Source organism: Dipodomys merriami, unplaced genomic scaffold (assembly GCF_024711535.1).
Source record: "Dipodomys merriami isolate MVZ:Mamm:240054 unplaced genomic scaffold, mDipMer1.0.p SCAF_7, whole genome shotgun sequence".
NCBI classification, from domain to species: domain Eukaryota; kingdom Metazoa; phylum Chordata; class Mammalia; order Rodentia; family Heteromyidae; genus Dipodomys; species Dipodomys merriami.
In genome coordinates, this window is record NW_027206290.1 from 62,781,027 (window position 1) to 62,802,985 (window position 21,959).

General features: G+C 38.2%; 1 protein-coding gene across 1 annotated transcript in view; it reads right to left on the reverse strand.

Moving 5' to 3' along the window:
- Plcb4 (phospholipase C beta 4) overlaps positions 1–21,959 on the reverse strand; it is a 355,705-nt gene that overhangs the window by 205,835 nt on the left and 127,911 nt on the right. Inside the window, exon 3 of the mRNA XM_070006763.1 lies at positions 14,958–15,017. The gene's annotated coding sequence lies outside the window, so the exon portion shown is untranslated. The remainder of the gene's footprint in view (positions 1–14,957; positions 15,018–21,959) is intronic.

Here is a 21,959-nt window from a genome sequence, read left to right on the forward strand (position 1 = left end):
TCTCAGCCTCGTAAGTAGCTAGGCATAAGCCTAGCTTATATGCCTGACTAACCCTTCTTAAAAATCTTTTTTTTTCTTTTCTTTTTTTCATACAGCATCTCACTACATAACTTGGGAAGTCCTTGAGCTTGCTCTAGAATCCAGGATGCCTCCAACTCACTACCTTCCTGTCTTGGTCTCCTGAATGCAGGGATTACAGACATGCAGTATTAGACCCTACATCTCCTAACTTCTCATACCAGGGGTAATTTTGTTTCTCGATGTCTTGGTATTTGAAGGAGAGAATGTGTTATGGTGAATAGATGTTCTGGGACAGATAAAACAAAGAATGTTTAAATGATGTATAGGTCTGTGCTGTATACAAGAGCTAAAATTCTTGCTCCTCCTCTCTCCTTCCTCCCTGAGCAAAGAAACAACCTTCCTGGGTAAATAACCACATTACCCTCAAAGGCTGCGCATAATTATATAATGATATAAATTGACAGGACACAGGTTCCTTTCCTTTTATCCAGGCTTTTCTTCTGTGTTTTATTTTTGCTTAGTGTTTTTCTTTTTTCTTCAATATGAACCTCTGGAACATTTATAAAGAATCCTGCAGTGAACACCCTTCTTAGACTAGAGCTAATTGCACAAAGCAGCATTTAATCTTTCATTTATGTATCTATAATGGAGACAGCCCTTCTGATAAAGGTAGCAGACATGGGCTTAAGTGCTCTCCTGTTCTCTGCAGCAGAGCAGAGCTGGGAGATGTCAGACCTGAAGCAGGGCCTTCCTAGACTCATTTCTGACAAGCAGGAACATTCTTCGGAAGTTTCTATGGAAACTGGTCATGTCAGATGAAATCAACAACTCAGTCCTGTTTCTTCCTAAGGGAGCTCAGGTTATATGATGCTGGATGTAAGTTGGCCTGAAGAAACAAAAGCCATCTAAGACCTTTGCTGTCAAGGGAACGGACAACTGAAATACGTTTTATTTGGCCAACAGAGGATAATAGATTTCTGTTATGGGCTCACAAATGTCATCATGACACCAAAGTAACTTTCCTAAATAATACCTTAGTGGTACGCTGACTCCCCCCAAAATTCAAATTATCAAATAATGTTGCAGCTTCCCATAGGTTTTAAAAGGGGAAACTAAATAAATAGATGAATTTTAAAATAAGAATTTTTAAATATGACCTTTTTTCTGTATTATCTATTTTTCTTCATTTTCTTCCACTGTGCATTATTTATTGGTACATAGGCTGCAGATGGGGAAATGCATACATTCTAACTCAAAGGTTTTTATGTGTGAACTCATATATTACCCCCCAGATCAGGATGTATATATGTACTTCCTTTTTTTTTAATTTAATTTAATTTTATTTGTGAACATACTGTACAGAGGAGTTACAATTACATGGGCAGGATAATGCGTACATTTCTTACCAAGCATTGCAGTCTCCTCCTTTGTTTACCCTTCACATCCCTTCCCAGCCTCCCCCCACCCCCCCATCCCAATCCTATTCCTTCCCCCCCCCCCCCGACGTTGTAAAGCTCGTTTTGGACATGACAACTTGTGCTTCTCATTGTTGCAACAGGTCCACCTGTATCCTTATAGAACTGGTTTTTCCCCATCTCCTCCACTAGTTATACTGACATCAAATATAGTGAAAGCAGGGGTTATACTGTGGGGGAGGGACATACAAAGCAACAAAGAGATAATCTTATAAATGTGTTAGAAACACATGCATGAAAGAAAAAAACATTAAAATACACATCTAAGGGTTCATTTTCCTGACATCACATTATCTGACCTTTTCCACTTGACTCATACTGTATGTGTATGTGTACATGTCTCTCTCCTACTGCCTCTAAGTGTCTCACTACATCTCCTGTCTTTCGCTTTCTCTTTCTTATTGTCTTGCTTGACCATTAATCAAAGCGAATCACCTATAATACGAAGTCAGCTGTTTTCATCCCAAGTTTGTATTCCTCTCTCTCTGCTGTTGTCTCAGTCTCTCCATCCCCTCCCCAGCCCCCGGCCTTGCTTTCCTTCCCTCTCTCTCATTATCACAATATAGCCTGGTCTAAAACTTAGAATTCTCCTGCTTCCATATTCCAAGTAAGGGGAATATAAGCACACTCAGATTCAAGTGTTTTGTTAGCTCTTCCTTTTTTTCCTCTCAGAGCTAGAGATGGAACTTGGAGACCAGTGGTATGGTAGCATTCAATTAACAAACTATATCTCCAGCCTTCAATGTATTTTCTTAATGCTTACAGCTTCATGGAATTGTCTTGTCCTTACATCTGTGTACTTATGACCTCTTTCTCACCTCTATAAGAGCAGAAATGTTTCTTGTTAATGCTTTCTTCTAATGCTTAGAACTTAGTTTGATATGTGGTAACAATAAATATTGGTTAAATGAATGAACAATAGACATAAAATACAAAAGGCAACCCCTTAGAAAACACGAATGAAGAGAGAAATTAAAATATTTTTCTAGGCCGGCATCATCATGTTTAATATTAAAGCATTAAGAAGATGAAATCTGCAACGCATTTCTGAATGATCAAAATGAGAGCAAAATGAGATAATTTTCATCATTCCAAGTAGACTGTCATTTGGCTAAGATATAAACCAAAATCTGCTTTCTATTTTAGCACTGCCAGGCTTTGACAATATAATCATTGTTTCTTGAGCTCTGGGGGCATAGATGACATCTGGGAACTAATAAACCTTTGATGCTAAGAGAAAAGAAGTTGTTCTTACTAAGTCACATGCAGTATTGCACCCAAATAAACAGCTGACAAACATATTTCCCTCTCAGCTTGATCTTTCAAATAATCAGAGAGTAAACAGGCCAACACTGGATTTTACCAGGACATGCTACACAATTAGATTAGACATTCCTAAACAATATTAAGAGACTTTTCTTCGCAATTCCTACCTTCTTCTGTCCCCACCAGAATATACACAGCATAACTAAAACATTTGTTGTCCTCATTATGATTTCCTTCAGAGAATCATCATATTTGGCTCGTTGCTAATGTGAGCCATAAACCTGACTCTAACTGCCTTATGTTAAGTCAAATGTTGAAAATGATCTGTTGACCCAGCTATTAACCACCATAGTCAAACAATGTCAATAAAGTTGCCACACTTCTTCTGGAGGATTTCTCCAAAATTTGGATTTCATGAAACAAGATGCTGGCTCAATCATATCACCAGGTCTACAGACTCAAAGAGGAATTTTCAGGGTGGATTCTGACTTACTGTGACAAAGAGAATGAGGCAACTCCCAGCCTAACAGCCACTTTAAAAAAAGTTTTCATGCTTATATTGAAGTTTTTCCTCATGACTTCGAAAATTTCACATTGCCTATCTTGTGTCATGTATGAGACACATCAGCCATTTTCCTTAATCACCAAGATCATTGATATAGATGTTATATACAATAAAACATGCCCAAGAAGTAAGCACCACAAATAAAAATGTGGAACCTACAAAGGAGAAATAAACCATCCCTGATGTCACAGGACAGATAAGGTAAGCCCAATAGAGATCAAAAGAACTTCCGCCAAACCCAGTCTGAACAATGAACCCACTGCACTGTGAGCTAAATGAATGGTCTTGTCTTAAGCCACTGTATTTTGGGAGCAGTTTATTATGCAGGTTAGGATGGGCTCTAATCTGATTTGATTAGTGTCCTTATAAGAAGAGGGAATTTGGACAGAGAGGCATTAGGAATATGCACGCACTGGGAAGACACCATGTAAGGACACAACCAGAAAGAAGCTATGAGCCAACGGGAGAGGCCACAAGAGAAATCACTGCTGTCAACACCTTGATCTTGGACTGCTAGCCTCCAAGACTAGTATTTTGTTATGGCAGCCCTCACTGATTTTCACTGCCTGTGGAGGGGGGAAAAATGTGGAATGAATTTTCGAGCTTTTTTTCACTGATAGTCACTCTGATGATTCCTGTGTCCTTTAAGAAATTCTAAACAAACAAAAAATGTTCATAAAATCTGTTCATTGCATTTGAGGCATCAAGGTAAACAATGATTTCATCACTCTCCACAAAAACAGTTATGACTGTAAAACTTCCATGTCCAATGCCACTCTGAAAGAATCATGCCGACAGTTTGCTACATCTCCTTGTAGTATACAATTGATTATTGGCTTTCCCCTACTTCCTGGAACCCTTGATGACAGGCACCAAACGTGTGCCAAGGATCTGGGCCCTGTCACTGGACATTCAGTATCTTAAAGCCATTCATTTGTAGCTGAAATGCCAGCAATTCATGCTACTACCTGATCTAAAATCACACATCCTAGGAGAAAAAGTAGTTTTTACCTAACCTGTTTTATGAGATTTTACTGTTGCTAGTCCTTCTATTGCTGTAAGGAAACAAAATCTCATAGAGGATGAACTAGACAGGAGGTTGAAATACACCTTTCCCATAGAAAGTCCTAGAAAGCAGCCATGCCAAGGAATCACCTTTCAGAAGAATCCCTTTGATATATCTGGCAATAATGGCAAGCATTCATTGAGTACTTACTAAGTCTTAGGCACTAAGGCACTAAGAGTATTGTATTTGTTTTATGTCATTATTTACACCATAAGGGAATTTGAGTCTCACTAGAATGTCATAACTTCCTACCAGAACATGAACACCAGGCTAGTCTAATCTTTAAGGTGAGCATCAGCTGTATCCACTCAGGCTCTATTACCTCTGCTGCCCCTGAGGAATCTGCTTCATAGTGCTTGCTCAGCAGCCCCTAGTGAGGGCTCCACGCAAGATGGGCTATACTTCGCATGGCACCAGCCTCATCTTTTAGAGGCAAAAAGGTCTCCAGGAGCATTCCTCCAAACTCGTCCCATGTAGGCCTCCAAGGAGAAAAGCACATCTCTCATACCTACACACACCAAGAAACATGTTGGTTATGGAGGATCTTCATAGGCCCAGATGTCAACCTCCTCTACCCCTATAGATCGTGTTGGGTATTTTTCCCTAGCCCATTTCTTCCAACTGTGTTTAATATCTATCTAAGCCAGAATTTTTCCATGTAGAGTTATTAGTGACTTTTTTTACTCAGTGTTCTAGGCTCATAAGTGTCTAACACACACACACACACACACACACACACACACACACACACACACACACGTATCTACTTCTAATTGCATCATAGCAAGGCTCATTCTAAGTGCATTTGCTTCTTTCCTCAAACCTTGGCATTGTCAAGGTAACTAAGGGTTAAAACAATCCCCATGCATAAGGAGCAATCTCTCAGTGTCCATTAGATGAGGACCTTAAGGACCATCTGGAAATGCTTAAAGAGCAGTGGCTGAGGATTTACAGCTAAGACTTCTTTCCAGAAGGAAAATCCCACATAGTCCCTGCAATTCTCAAAGGGATGGACCAGAGGTCAAACATACTGGAAACAAATGTGACTCATCCCAGTAACTGATCCCAGCAAAGCTTCCTCCTGGCTCTGTCTTATCACAATTCCTACTTCTTCCAGATTGGATACTTTTAACACAGGGTTCCTTAACATAAAGGAATTTTCAAAAAATTACTCAGGCAATTGAAAATGACAATCGATACAGTTGAACATGTACCCCAATCAGAACAATGTTTAGTTATTAATGCAAATGAGAAGGTTGCATATTTTAGAATGGGTTCCCTTGGAATTCTAACAACAAGCAGCTCAAACCAAGCAGTCTGTACACCAGCTTTGCTTTATAAACCACCATCAATTCTCACCAAGATTTCTAGGGAAGAGTGAAAGCAACAGGGGCTTGGATTCTACCACACCTACAACAACCCTTGGGGACTGGAGGACTCAAAGAGCAGCAAAAGAAAAACAATCCTTTATCAAAATATTTTTGTACATCAAGATGTATTGTGTTCATAAACTGCTTTGTTAAATGGCAACTCCTTTGTACAACTACTTAAAGATTAAAATAAAATTTAAAAATATTTTTAAAGAAAGCAACAGTAAAACCACAGTATAGGAGATAATATGCAAGTCATATTTGCTAAGGAGCAAGTATCTGGAACAAATATTAAAAAAAGTGTTACAACTAATTCGATAACAGGAAGCAAACAATCCACTTTAAAAATGTGCAAAAGAAGGCCAGGTGCCTGTAGCTCACACCTGTAATCCTAGCTGCTCAGGAGGCAAAGATCTGAGGATAGAGGTTCGAAGCCACCCTGAGCAGAAAAGTCCGTGAGACTCTTATCTCCAATAAACCACTAGAAAACCAGAAGTGGCGCTGTGGCTCAAGTGATAGAGTGCTGGCCTTGAGCTGAGGAGTGCAGGGACAGTGCCCAAGCCCAGAGTTCAAGCCCCACGACCGAACCAAAAAAAAAAAAAAAAGTGCAAAGGAGCCAGGGAACAGTGGTGCATAACAAGCAACCCTAGTTACTCAGAAGGCTGAGATTTGAGGATTGCAGCTCAAAGCCAGCCTAGGCAGGAAAGTCCATGAGACTTTTATCTCCAACTAATCAGCAAAAAGCTAGAAATTGAGCTGTGGCTAAAGCAGTAAAGTGCTAGCCTTGCGGGAACAAAAAAAAAAAAAGCTCACAAACAGTGCCCAGGCCCAGAGTTCAAGCCACAGGACATGCACAAAAGAAAAAGAAAAAGAAAAAGGAAACATACATGAATAGAACATTTCTCCAAGAATATATACAGATAGCCAACAAACAAATGAAAAGATACACAATACTGCTGACAAATGAAAAGATACACAGTACTGTTAATCATTAGGAAATGGAGATGAAAAAGGTAGCAAGGTTTAGTTTCCCACAGATTAGAAAGGCAGAATAATAAAAAGAAAAAAATCCTAAAGTAACATGTTAGCAAGGATGGGAAGAAATTGGATTAGAAAGCCCATGGTTTCTGGTAAGGTATAGCTGCTATAAAAATAAATTTTGTTCACCTTGAAGTGCTAATTTTCTCCATAAACTCTTCTGTCCAAGTTGAACTCTCCTTAAATAAATTAGAACCTTACTCTAGCCTGATTGGAAATAGTAATCCCGATACTTTCCTTTTTTTTTTATATTTTATTTTATTTTATTTGAGAACATACTGTACAGAGGGGTTACAATTACATGGGCAGGATAATGCATACATTTCTTACCAAGCATTTCAGCCTCCTCCTTTGTTTCCCCTTCACCTCCCTTCCCAGCCTCCCCACTCCCCCCCACCCAATCATACCCCCCTCCCCGCCCCCACACCGACATTGTAAAGCTGGTTTTGACATGACATTTTGTACTTCTCATTGTTGCAACAGGTCCACCTGAATCCTTAAAGACTTGTTTGTCCCCATCTCCTCCACATGTTATACTGACATCAAATATAGTGAAAGCGGGGATTACATTGTGGGGGAGGGACATACACAGCAACAAAGAAATAATCTTATAAATGCGTTAGAAACACATGCATGAAAGACTTTCCTTTTTTTGATGTGCTTGTGTGCATGCGCGCTCATGCACCCGTGTGTGTATCCTTTTGTTTTAAGTGTATGAGGATCAGATAATGGTTCTTAATGGGTGGGATGAAATTTATTGGTTCATTTAATTTGCCTCACTCACAGTGACATACCTCTGGTCAAGAACTCCAAATTATATAAATCTATAGAGATACTATGTGAATTGGTGACTCCCAGGGGCCAGCTAAAAGTGCGGAGCAAATGTTTTAATGAGTCTGAGAGGTTTTCTTACAAGGTCATAAATGTGTTTTAGAACCAGAGAGAGAGGGTAATTATCTAAGATGGTGAATGTATTCAACAGAGAGAGAGGGTAATTATCTAAGATGGTGAATGTATTCAACAACTGTGAATGGTTCACTTAAAATGTTTAAGTTTTTTTTTTTTTTTTTTTTTTTGGGTCCGGTCGTGGGGCCTGATCTCTGGGCCTGGGCGCTGTCCCTCAGCTCTTCAGCTCAAGGCTAGCATTCTACCACTTGAGCCATAGCGCCACTTCCGGCTTTTTTTCTTTTTCCTTATATGGTGCTGGGGGAATCGAACCCAGGGCCTTAGGCATGCAAGGCAAGCGCTCTACCACTGAGCCACCTTCCCAGCCCAAGTGTTTAAGTTTTATAACATGGATTTCACTTCACTTAAAAGAAATGGGAAGGAGGGAAGTGGAGAGGAGTATGCAGGAGAAAATGAGGGAGGGGGTAATAGTGTTTAAAAAGAAATGTACTCATTACCTCAGTTATGTGACTGTAACCCCCCCCCCGTTCATCTCCTTCACAATGAAGACATAAAATTTTTAAAAAGCAGGGTAACAAAAATTGTTCAAAAAGAAATGTACTCATTCCCTGATTTATGAAGCTATAACCCTTCTTTACACCTTTATAATAACATTTTTTAAAAAATAAAGTGGAAATAAGAAATAAGAAAATAAGAAAAAGCAACTAAGGTTTTCCAGTGTGACTGAAGCTCCTATAGTGGGGGAAAATGAACACATTAGTACTGGTGATTCTGGGAAGATAGAAGGAAGAATGATGTAAACACGAAAGAAGAAGGTGGTTCTGTTCCTAATAGAAGACAGACATTTAGATGTACTCCAGAATCCACAAAACTGTCACTTTGTAAAATCCCAGAAAGCATCACAAAGTAGGAGAGTGACTCAAGTTGGGACAATGTGATACATGGAGGTCATCAGCGATAGTCTTTTACAGACCTTCTATTCTTTTACATGTGTGCAAAAGAAAAAGCAAATGGCTATGCAGAAAGAAGGAAGAGAAAGAAGCAATTTAATTAGAAATGGACTGTGAGCTACACAACTCAGATTTTGTATCCAAAGCCACAAAAAAGAAGGGAAAATGGGAATGCATAATTTATTTGCATTAGGATCCACCCTACCAGCACCATCTCCTTGTTGATATTTTCAAAAATCTTATGGTACTCAGCTAATTTTACACTTGCGAAAGCCAAGAACCCTGGCTTTAGAGCCCATGTTCTCTTCCTCTCACAGTCCAATATTATCTAGCCAGGAGATGAATATAAAAAGTCATCTGCTTTTCAGTCAACTTCTAATTGTTCGAGGAAAGTGGGTTTGAGTTCTGCTTTTTCAGAAGTTCAATAAGGATTCTTTCACCTCTCCTTAATGAAGTTGCATTTCTCCACTGCATTAGACCACTGTATTATTACTTGGGGGCTAGAAAAAATGCACTATGACTGCATCATTTCTCCAGTCATTTGTCACAGATTATTGTCTGAATCCTTGCTGCAAACTCTCAAGACCTCCAGACATCCAGGAAGGGTCAGTGGATGATGTCAGCACTGTCACTGGCTGAACCACTGGAGTCTTTCTCAAATTGCCCTCTTCCTGCCTGGGTGACACTTGATTCCCATGACAGGCCACAAAATATGGGAAGGAATTAAGCAGCTGATAGGAGAAGTGGTTGCAACCCAGCTGGCTCCGAGAGAGAGAGAGAGAGAGAGAGAGAGAGAGAGAGAGAGAGAGAGAGAGAGAGAGAGAGAGAGAGAGAGAGAGAGAGAGAGAGAGAGAGAGAGAGAGAGAGAGAGAGAGAGAGAGAGAGCTTATTTTAGTCCATAGGCCCAGACAAGCTGCTTTCTTCTACCTGAGGACATTAGACAAAAAGATGCCTCTGCTGTGCAGTTCAGTAAAGTAGCTAAAGGTCACAATGATTTCCACTGACTTTAAACAATTTTATTTGATATGCATACCCCTTCCAAAATCTAATTTTTCCCTCTTTATAGAAATGGATCAAACAAGCATTTCTCTTACTATTGGAGAAGGAATCCATGTTTCAGGCTTGGACAAAACTCAGGATATCCAATGGAAGATGGAACAAGAAATCCCATCTCTGGAATAATAGATTCTTATTATCACCAACACAAAGACCACTAGGGAAATTGTGTCAGAACAACTTCGATGGCAGTGTCCTCACGTGAAAATTCTAGTCAAAGGCAAGAGCTAAAACTTTTAGACTACTTTTTTACCCTGGACTGTCAGACCTTTTCCAGTTTCCTCAAACCTTAAGGGTAAACTGAAGCTGGAACAAATAATGCTAATATAACTTTTTAAAGGTTAAATAAAAAAAATAAAAAACAAGACAAATTTTAAGCATTTGCTAGAGTAGAAAATGGACGTTTGGTTTTCAAATACATCGTGCTATAATTTTCAGTTGATGCTTCTCTTTTCTAACATCTTACTTAAGTATACCTAGATTCTACCATTAAAATGTTATTATATTACTTTTTTCAAATATCTAGCCCTTTATCCAGAAGAACTTTTTCTTTAAATGCCTTTCACAGTAAGTAAGTTCCAGAACTGAGTGCACTCCACCTAAATTCTTACATGGTTGGCATTTTAATAATGTTTAGTGGAAGGCTATGAGGAAGGTATAAAGAGGAAATAAATGCTCATTATGTACCCAACAAGCGATAAAGATTAGATTCTGACAAAAGACAGGCACTTTCTCATGAATACTAGGAGGAACAGTGCTTGGCAGATTGCTGACCTTAGCAACTGAAAGATTATCTCTCAAAGGTCATGATGTTTCTCTCATGCCCATTTTTTTTTCTCCTTGATATTACAACTTGGGAAGGAAACCTGGTGACCATACAGAGTAAGAAACAAAGCCAAAGAATGCCACTCATGGAAAGCCGTCCATAGATCAACGTAGAAGATTTTGTCCTCTGAAGGAGATATTCTTGGGTTGCTAACAATATGTTCTTTTGCTTAGAGAAACAGGATTTAGGTACTTTTGTCCCTTTCTTTTTGCTCTGTTCTCTCTCAAATCTCAATTCTTCAACACATCACAAAAAGAAGGAGAAAATGTGGGGCTGAGGTATGGCTCCACAGTTGAGAATGGTTCTAAAAGTAAAGAAGGAAAGATAAATGGGGGACCAGAGTTGGCCACTGAAGATGAAGACATAAGAATTTGGAAAAATTCTATGAAGTGAAGTAAGCCAGGCCCAAAGAAACATAGGTCTCATGGTTTTCCTAATTTGCAATAACTAGTATATGTCTGAAACAAGCAGAAAAGGTCACATAAGTTGATGTTAGGTGAAATGAACCCCAAGATAAGGATTCAAATGTTTTTTTTTCCTTCTTGCGATTGTTTCTAACATATTTATCAGATGATTTCTTTGTTGCTTTGTATGCCCCTCCCCAACAGTATAACCCCTGCTTACACAGTATTTGATGTTGGTATAATGTGTGGAGGGGAAGGGCAAAAACAAATCAGTTAAATAGGGATACAGGTGGACTCATTGCAACAATGAGATGTACAAGTTGTTATGTCGAAAAACGAACTTTACAACTTTGGCGGGGGAGGGGGGAAGTGGGGATGGGAGATGGGAAGGGATCGGAAGGGGAAACAGAGGAGGAGGCAACAATGCTTGATAAGAAATGTACTCATTACCTTGCCCATGTAATTGTAACCCCTCTGTATGGTATTTTCACAATAAAGTAAAAAAGCATTCTCACTTAAAAAAAAAAAAAAAAAAGAATTTGGATTTTGTCAAGGACTATCCAGCCTAGCTTTCCAAAATCACCGAAATGTTCTCTTCCTACATTCTTCTCTCCAAGAGAAGGTGTCTTAAATCTCTTCTTCTTAAAACTGGCAGGTTTGTGATTCATTTGGAACCCAAATAATGTAAAGTGAATGACGAGGCATGACAGCCAAGGCCAAGTAATACACTGATGCTACTTTCACTCAGACACCTGGAATAACCACATGGGAGCCCAGGTAAGCAGTCTGTGTCTTGAAGCCACCAAGATGAAAGGAAGAACACAGCTGTTCATGAGGTGAAACCCCATGTTAAAACTGAGATCATTCAAGGCCTCATGTTCTCACTTTGCTGATGCTCTATCTTATTCTAATTTATTATAGAATTCTCCTTGCTCAAAATCACCTTGACATCTTTCAACACTGTAATCATTTGAGGACTTTTTAGATTTTTGAAGCAGATTACTACATTCTCAAGGGAAGAAAATGAATTGTCTACAGCTGATGAAATGGCTTAACTTCTACCAGGAAATGTCCAATGGGGGTGACAAATGTTCCTGCAGGAAGAAGGAAGCAAGTGAGATGACCTGTTATTTCATGGAGCAGACACTCTCAGTGTCCTATGCAGACACAGGACACTTTGAACAGACCTGTGTATCCACCTGCCAGCTTTTAGAAGATGACATCTGAAACTTCTTTCAAACAGGCCCCTTTAAAGTTGCTTTATCCCAGATTCAAGAGCAGAGGTGCTTAGAAGTTCACCAACCACAGCCAATGACTGAGGCTGGGGAACGGGAAAGCCCAGATCCATTCCCATAAATGGAAGGGGGGCTCTCCATAGCAACCACGTTCCAGTGCTCTCCAGGAATCAGGCTGGACAGGCTTTTTTTTTTTTAACTTGACTCCACCCGTGCTTGACTTGTTCTCTTTCCTCCCCTTCCTCCAACTCACTTGTTTCCTCTGGGAGCCCAAACTTTATAAGCTGAATTGGGCAGAAATTCTCATCTAGGGAGCTCTATTCAAGATTTTCAGCATGTACTCTATGGAAATGCAAAACTATGGATACTCTTTACCATTGGCTGTTACAGTCTCCTGGATAAGAGCATCTACAATACTCAGGAGTTTGAAATAACTGCAACATCTACAGTCTAATTAGCAAGCACTAACTTTGTTCTATACACATCACACAGTCTAAGGCATTGCCACCCTCAAATATAGATCTGGAAAAAAAGATGGTGATAACTGACATAACAACATATGATTCTTCAGGTATGAAAGAGGTAAAGATATATGTAAAGTTATAGAGTAAAGGTAAAAAGAGAGAGTACTATATGTAATGTTGAGTACTATATGTAATTAATATTTAATAAAAATCAATTAAAACTTTTTAAAAAAGAAACAAGCACCCAAGACATAATATAATGTTTTCAAGAGCAAACTAAAATCCTATAGGAAAGATCTCAGGAAGGGGTTCTTTCTTTTTGTTCCCAATAAACTTGAAAACGGCCTTTGATTTTACCTAACTTTCTAGAAGTACAATTGAGGGGATAATTCGTCCAAAAATAGTCATCTTGTTCTCTGTATAACACATTTGATCTTAGAAAATTATTAATTCACACTGATAATAAATTAAGTTCAATTTAACATAACAAACAAAGTCTATATTACAGTACAATAGAAAATAAAATATATACAGCAGGCTTATAACAAACAGGCCTGAAACACATTTAGGACTGAAACATGGTCAGAGTCACTCACTGCTGGAATCTTGGGGCCATAAAGCAAGCATTCAAGACAAAATCAGAAATGTCTGGTTCCTTAGATCTAGAGGTTTCTGATATTTTTTAATATTGTAAGTTATTAGAAAAGGATTCTGACTCAAAAGTCACTATATCCAACAATTGAATGGTACTTGAAGAGGAAGCAAATGTGTTTACTTTTCAGGGAGGGTGGAGGGACATAAGAAACAATTATTTCTTGGGAATGAGGACATGAAATCAACAACAACCAGGTGACATCAAATCCAGTCAAGACCTATAGGCCTGGAAAATTGGACAAGAGCCCATGAATAGTGTCTTCTATTCTAGGACCTGGTCCTAGAATATTTGCAAAAGCAAATGTATGGCATTTATACCACTACTAAGTGGTACAGGAATGTCTTCTTTGAAGTTAAAATTTTGAACAAACAACTGCTGAGCTCTGTTTGAATTTTGGCTTGTTTAGATGAAGGGTTTATATTCATTAAATACATAACTCTTCTTATAAACCATTTAAAATACAGTTGATGAAAAAACCTAGTTAAGATCATAGTATTGCACAGGAAAAAATGGATAGGCCAGGAAAATAGAGCCAAAGGCAGATGGGTAAGTCATACTGATTTAAAATCTCTGGAATTACTCAGAACCCCTCAACTCTGCTATGCCTACTGAGACAAGGTTTATGAGTCATCCTCAGGGAGTAGTAAAATATAGTCCACTTGACTAAAAATAGGTAGGAACATTCAATAATAAATCTACCTTCTTGATACTCCTATGTCATCATTAATGACCGATCATTTAGAGAGCTGTCAGATTATGCAATTCTTCTTTCCCTCACAGAAAAGCCAGAAGAAAACCAGCCCCAGGCACTGCCAGACAGACAGAAGATAACAGACTTCCTGACATGACATGTAACACTCTGGAGAGAAAAAACACTGACAGTAAAAGCCTGGGACCTTGGCGTTCAGTATCAAGAGGAACGGTTAAGTTTGTGGCAAGTGTAATCACTACAAAATGATTTCTTGTCCCTTAAAGGAAGAAAGGACAGATAGTACATTTTTTATGTGCAACAATAATTAGAAAATAGCAGTTTGATGAAGGGTTCAGAAAAGAACAGACTCTCATATTGGCTAGGATTCCGGCTCTAGCGTAACACATGGGTAAGATCAAGTTTGTCATTAAAGTGCTTCAGCCCTACTCAAAATACTCCCATCCTATTCTGGCATTTCATGGAAGATTTGTAAAATGGAACATAAGGGAAACAGATAAAGAATTTATTGACACCTTCCAGATAGGTAGATATCCCAAGACGGAGGATTCTAACTGTCCAATGAGTATAGCAAATGTGATTCTTTTCTTCTTTTGCATTGGTGGGACTATCCCTAACAAAACCTGCCTCGTACTGAAAGGCCACATATATTCCTCCTGAAAAAGAACAAGAAAGACTAAAACAACAGAGGAAACACTACCAAACGTAGTAAGCAGAAAGTATGCAGAGGATACAGCCTAGGCCAATAGTAGAATTAGGAAAATGAAATGTAGAAAACCCAAGAAGATTCCGCTTCATTCTCCACTGTCCCCCAAGAAAAGGTGACTGTGAATCTGTTTGAAAAGACATTTCAGAGGGCTATCAGTGTGAATCCAGAGATTCACTTTACTGACAGAAAACTCTAGAATCCAGCACTTTTCGTTCCTCATTTCAGGGCCATTGAGTACTCACCAGGCAGCTCTCCACCAATGAAGACTGATGTCCACTTGGTCAAACACAGAATTTGGTTCTCTGTCAACAAAACAAACACAGACAAGAGAAAAATTAACGGCAAGAACTTTCAAGTTCTCATGAAAAGCAGCAAGTCTTTGCAGTTTAGAACCAGAATTTATAATAGACTTCTTAAAGCATATCAGAAAGATATTAACATATCAGTCAGTAGTTTTACACAATGGACATGCAGAGTTCAAATCAGAAATAGTTACTGTTCTGCCCACACAACAGGATTTTGTATCCTGACCTTTCTCCACTGTTGCTGATCTACTCGGCCTCTTCAACTAGTAAAATACTTAAGCAACCATTAAACAAGGCTATCTAAAACCTTCTTGAAGTAAATGGAATTGCCTTTTCCTGATTAATAGTAAAATGTCCTGAGATGAACTGTAATTGTTAGGAAATATGTCAAATACCCTCAGATAAACTGCAATCGGAAGAAACCTTTCCAAGCAGCATAGTTCTGAGCAGAGAAGATTTACAATGGAATTGCATCTAACTATAAAAGTCATTTTTTATGTGTATTTCTGTCTCTTCTTTGTTAATAAGTTGTTTATGTCAAGTCTGAATTTGACATCGGACTTCTGGTTTGGCTGAAATGTAGGTTTCCAGGTCTTTCCAAAGATGTAGCAAGGAGAAAAAGGTTTGAGATGGAATCAGAAGTAAAATTTAAAAGAAAAAGAAGACAAGAAGAAGAAGAAGAAGAAGAGAAGAAGGAGGAGGAGGAGGAGGCCTATTAGCAGCTGGGAAGATAACAGGCATAAAAAAACTGGCAAGTGAGATCTAGGGGAGGTGATGTATGTAAAGATGATTGAATTCAGAATTGATTTTTATTATCATCTGTATATGAAGATGTCTCTGGCAGGGACTCTTGACCAGTTCCCAGGGAGGATACATCCGTAAACGTCAAGACTATGCCATGAAATATGAAGAAGCAAATCTGGAGTTAGGTAGACGGTTATGAAAATAAATTGTCAGATCACAGGATTTATTTTTTTAACTGAAGTAGTATAGTCATGTGTAAACTATGAGTCCATACATGTGTTAAACTTCACTATGCGTAAGCACAGAATTACAACAATTTCATTTTTCATTATATGCAAATAATACATCTAGTTAGGTAACAAGAAACTGAAATATGACTTCCTCTGGGAAAGTGGCATGAAAGGAAGGTAAAAAAAATTAAGATGGGTTCATAGAAGGGGGCCTAAAGCTTTTGTTTTTAGTCTAACATTTGTCATTGTGCAGTACTTCATCATGGAATGTTTTACTTTTAAATGTGAAATTTAAGGTCAATCTAATTCATACCAAACTACGTATTAAAACATTCCATTTTAAATATTCTACTACACAGAATGAGAGGACATAAAGTATATGTACAATGACTTTACTGATCCAGTGAATATTTAACTATGACCCAGGCAGGCTCTAAGCCTAAAATATATCATCATTTAGTATCCACATAGAAACTTGGCATGCATGTGCTGGTTTTGTTCCTATTCTACCGTAGAGAAATCTAGGACAGAGAGAAAATATTTAAGAATCACACAGAGCTAGTGAAAGCTAGGTAACTGTGTACCTCAAATACACTGAAACAGTTTCATTGACTCATGTGTAATGGCTACGTAGGGCCTCTTCAATGGCATTTAACATATTTTCATTAGATTTATATTTAAAACCACATACGAACATGAGTCTATAAGTGGTGTCAGGACAAGGATTAGGTGCACATTAAAAACTACCATGGCTTAATACCCATAACCTGGCTACTTGGTAGACCAAGATCTAAAAATTGCAGTTTGAAGTCTGCCTAAGCGGGATGTCTATGAGACTCTAATCTCCAGTTAACTACCAGAAAGCCAGCGGTGGAGCTGTGACACAGGTAGAAGTGTGCTACCAAATAAAACTCACAAACAATGTGCCTGGGCCTTGAGTTCAAGACCCACAACTGACCAAAAAAAAAGAATAATTAAATAGTCCACTTAGAGCTCTCTTATGTCACTTGCAGTTAGGAGGCAAGCTGAGTTCCTAAAATGCTCATGTATTAATGACTCTGACATTCTGACATACCTTGCTTACTTTGAAATACCTCTTGCTTCCTGTCTTTTTCGAAGATGTAAAGATGAGATGCGTATTTTCTTTTTCCTTTTCCTAATTCCCTAGTGACTACCAGGCATAAAACTCCCACATTTGTTTTCTAAACCTTTCAAATTCTGTGCATACGTTAGCATTTGAAAATAATAATGTTTTAATACTATACAAAGAAGTAAAGCTGTATGAACATTGTGGCACAGACTATTTAGCTTCTGGCATACTATTATGACTCATTGGGTGTTGTGTTCATATATAAACAAAGACCAGAAATTACCAGCCTTTGTAATCAAATATGGTCATTCTGGTTGCTGAAAAATTAATGGGGATTCACTGGTAAGGAAGGATCTATGTATGAAAGCATGTGAGGTGTGGTGGGGGAAATCTATAATTAGGGGTATTCATATAAGTCTCTGTATTTTTTGGTCTTCCGAAAGAAGAATTTTTTTTCTTTCCTACAGTATGGAAGATAACAAAATACCTAACAGTTGAACAAAATACCTAACAGCCACATTGTATTGGTGTTAGTGAAACAATAACTGTTTCTATCCAATGAAAGTACCAAGACCATACAACAGGAAAAGATGGTCTACTCAAGAAATAGTATTGAACTGGATAGCCACAAGCAAAAGGATGAAGATAGACCTCCTACCTTACACTATGAACAAGAAAAAAAGCAATAAAGAAGAAGAGGAGAAAAGAAAAGAAAGAAAAAAAGTAATGAGAAGAAAAGGAAAGAAAAGCTCAACATGTGATCCTGTATCACTTATTATTGGTTTTTTGTTCCTTCCATGATTTCAGTGACCCATGATCATAAGCAGGGTGATTACCATCAGTCAGGTATTTTGAGAGAGGGACAGTACTTTCACATAACTTTCATAGAGTATATTCTTGTAGTTGTACTATTTTATTATGTGTTATTGTTGGCAACCTTTTACCAAGCCTAGTTTATAAATCAAACTATATAAATGTGTATGCGTCTTGAAAATTGCTTACCATGGATAAAAGCGAGTACTGTAAAACATCCTTAAAAGTAAATAGGCTAATCTAACATTGGAACAAAACTTTGTATCCTTGGGTTATACAATGGCTTCTGAGATATAACCCCAAAAGCACAAGCAGCAAAAGGGAAATACAGATAAATTAGACAGCTCTCAAAGCTTTTGTGCTTCAAAAGATATCATCAAGAAAGTGAAAAGGACAGCCACTGAAGAGGAGACAAGTTTTGCAAAACATGTATCTAATAAAAAGACTTTTATCTAAAACTTACAACTCAACCACAAAATAGGTTGAATGATCTATGAATAGACAAATCTCCAGAAAATACACAGATATTTCACGAACAGGACAATGTAAATTAAAACCACCATGAGATACTACTTCATAACCATTAGGAAAACTATAATCAAAACATAAGGAATAACAAGCTTTGATGAGAAGTTCAAGAAGTCAGAAACCTCATATACTTCTGGTATATGTATAAGGGAAAAACTTGGGAGATCAGTCTTAAATGGTAGCTTAAATGTTGCCATTCTGCTCCTAAATATCTACAAGGAAATTATCTATCTATCTATCTATCTATCTATCTAGATATAGATATAGATATCTATATATATATATATATACACACACACACATATACACACACACACATATATATCAATAGCATTATACACAGTAGCAAAAGTGGAAACAATTCTAATGTCCAACAACTAATGGATGGACTAATAAAGTGTTGTTTATCCTCACAATAGAATGTTTTTCAACACTAAAAACCCAACAATGATATGTAGGTTGTGCTCATCTATACTGACACAATAGAAATGAAATTTAAAAGAAAAAGAAACATTATGCCAGTCACAAAAACCATATATTGTATCATCCATGTCCACAACAGGCAAATCCCCAGAAACAAAGGTGAGTAGGAATTCCCATGACTACATTACAGAAGATGGAGATAACTGGTGGCAAATGCAGGAACTCAGGGTAATAAAAATGTGCTATGGTTAGAGCGGTTGTACTGTAAACTACATCCAAAATCACTGAATTTGACATTTTAAGTGAGTTTTGCTTTGTATAATTTATATTTAATTAAAGTAGTTAAAAGCTTGTGCAGGGTGTCAGTGGCTCATGCCTGTAATCCCAGCTACTCAGGAGGCTGAGATCTGAGGATCCTAGTTCAAAACCAGCCCAGGCAGGAAAGTCCTTGAGACTCTTATCTCTGATAAACCACTCAGAAAGCCGGAAGTGGTGCTGTGGCTCAAGTGATACAGCACTCACTTTGAACTGAAGAGCTGAGGGACAGCACCCAAGCCCAGAGTTCAAGCCCCATGACCGACCAAAAAAAAAAAAAAAGGTTGCATTTCAGTGATCTTGGCACTTACTATTAACCAGCTGTTTTCAAAAATGATAAAATCACACTCTTCAAGGAAAACACAGAAAATGGTAAATATTCATGTTTTTTTCAAAAATTATGATGGTGATTTTCCATGATATTCGTTAGGATAGGAAACATATAGCTGTATTTCACCTTCACCAAAGAGTAATGGACCCTCCAAAATGTTAAAAAAAAAAAAAAACCCACAATATCTTACTGCACAGTATCACCCTTGATTCCATGGTACTTGAGATAGTCTTATTTTAAAGCAACAGGTAATTCCAGCAGAATGTGGAATTTTATTTACATAAGAGAAAAAAAACCTACAAATATCTGGGAAGAACCCAAACAACACAGAAGGGGGTCAATTCTTACTCTGTTCCCATTCCCAAAAGCCATCAAATGGAACAGTAGGTTAAAAAACAAAAAGGTCATCATGTTAGCCCAAATACTATACCACATTGCAACATCAGAAGTCTTCAATCTTAATGGCAATCACATTTTGTATTTTCAAACCTATGAACAGGTTTATGTCTCTGCAGGTTCACTAAACCTAAGACAATGTTCTCAGCTTTGGAACTATGGCTCTGAGCAGAATACAACTCTAGGTACTCACAAAACTCACATTCTCCAACGCCCTCTGCCTCTCACACATCTCCCAAATACTCACTCTTGAAAGATGCAGGAAAGTAGAAGCTGCCATGGCCTAATCTGGTCACATCTAGGTTCATAGGATTCTGTGATCATCTTTTAAACTTTGGCTTGGTTGTTATACTTTAAAAATAGCAGATTGACATAAATAACCAAAATTTCAGCATCTCGTAGACATCTACATGATTCTGCAACACTGTAGAACAATCCAGCAGCCACTGTCACCTAACATGGAAGTGTGTAGGTGAACCAGGTGCCTCTGGCCCCTACCCTCTCAGGTCCCTTCACCAGCCAATTCTCTCTTTATGTTCTCTGCTCCCTTGAGTAAATGATCCTTAAATGGCAGGACTACTCAGCAATGTCCTTCAGGCCTAAAGGAAGTTCTACCTTCTTGGTATACATATATTCTTCTTCGTCATTGTGCAAAGGATGCCCAGCCAGAGGTGCTCAGCCATTCATTTTTCCCTCCCCAAGGCTAAAACTGCCAGTTTGAGAAACTATTCTAAACCCTGCACAGGAAAGTTATAGTTCTTGCAGCTGTCAATGGCAATTAACTGGTTCTATGATTCAACACTGGAAACTGGTCATAAGAACTCATTCCAAGTTATTTCATGAAAGTTGGAGGCCAGTTAAGCTATACAGAAAACCAAAAGCCAGTTCTCTAACCATCTTTATCATCTCTTGGAAAGGGATAGAAGAAAAATGTAAGTTGTTTGTTATTTTCATTCTTTAAAACCCCTCTTCCATGTGCTTCATTTTGACTTTAATAGATTGAGCTTAGACTTGAAGCCAAACAGGGTTGGAGAATGACTTGGGTAGTAGAGGACCAGCTATGAGCAAGAGAGCTAAGAAAGAGCTCAGTGCTCTTAGTTCAAGCTCTGATATCAGGATCAGAATTAAAAGGCCAAGTAGAAGAGGCACTGGATCCCAGTGCAATAATAATAATAATAATAATAATAATAATAATAATAATAATAAGAAGAAGAAGAAGAAGAAGAAGAAGAAGAAGAAGAAGAAGAAGAAGAAGAAGAAGAAGAAGAAGAAGAAGAAGAAGAAGAAAGTGGGCCTCCTTTAGGTAAAGAGAATAGAAGGACCACAGGTCCTTCTATTCAAAATAATCTCAAGTCTTTTCCATCAACTGCACTCAGCCATAGCAGGGGTAGGCTAGCATGATATCAAGAGCCATGGTCTTTTCCATCAACTGCACTCAGCCATAGCAGGGGTAGGCTAGCATGATATCAAGAGCCATGGTACCAAGGATCAGGCAGTATAACACCAAGAAACCCATGTTTCCTAGCCATAATCCTGAGTTGGGGTAGGGAGCACAACACAGCAGTAGATCTTGACATGTGATTAAAGGCAGATTGGTTTTCAATAGCTCAACCTAAGAACTATGTTAAAAAGTCCACCTCTCAGCAACTGATACTTGCCAGGTTCTAAACAAAGACTGTCAGCCTGTCAGGCCCTTTGCACATGGAAGTGATCATCTGGAAGCATAATTTAATCAGGCCTCTGTATTTCTTCCTATGATTCAATCTCACTGCCAGAGTCTTGGTGGCTACTAGTAGAGATCACAGAAATGTATATTTATTTTGTCAGAAAACCCCTCTCTTTAATCTGACACATTGTGGTATTATCTATTCTGAGCCTTAGTTTTTACTGGGTTTTATTTATTAGAACACACCATGCTACATAAAATCATTTAAAATCCAAGTACTGCAGCCAGTCATTTAAATATGATTGGGATGACACATAAACTCCAAAGCCCCCACCTGCAGTACTAGGCAATGATTCCTCAGAAAATTCCAGCAGGGTGTCTGTTTCAGAAGTCTGGCTGTGTG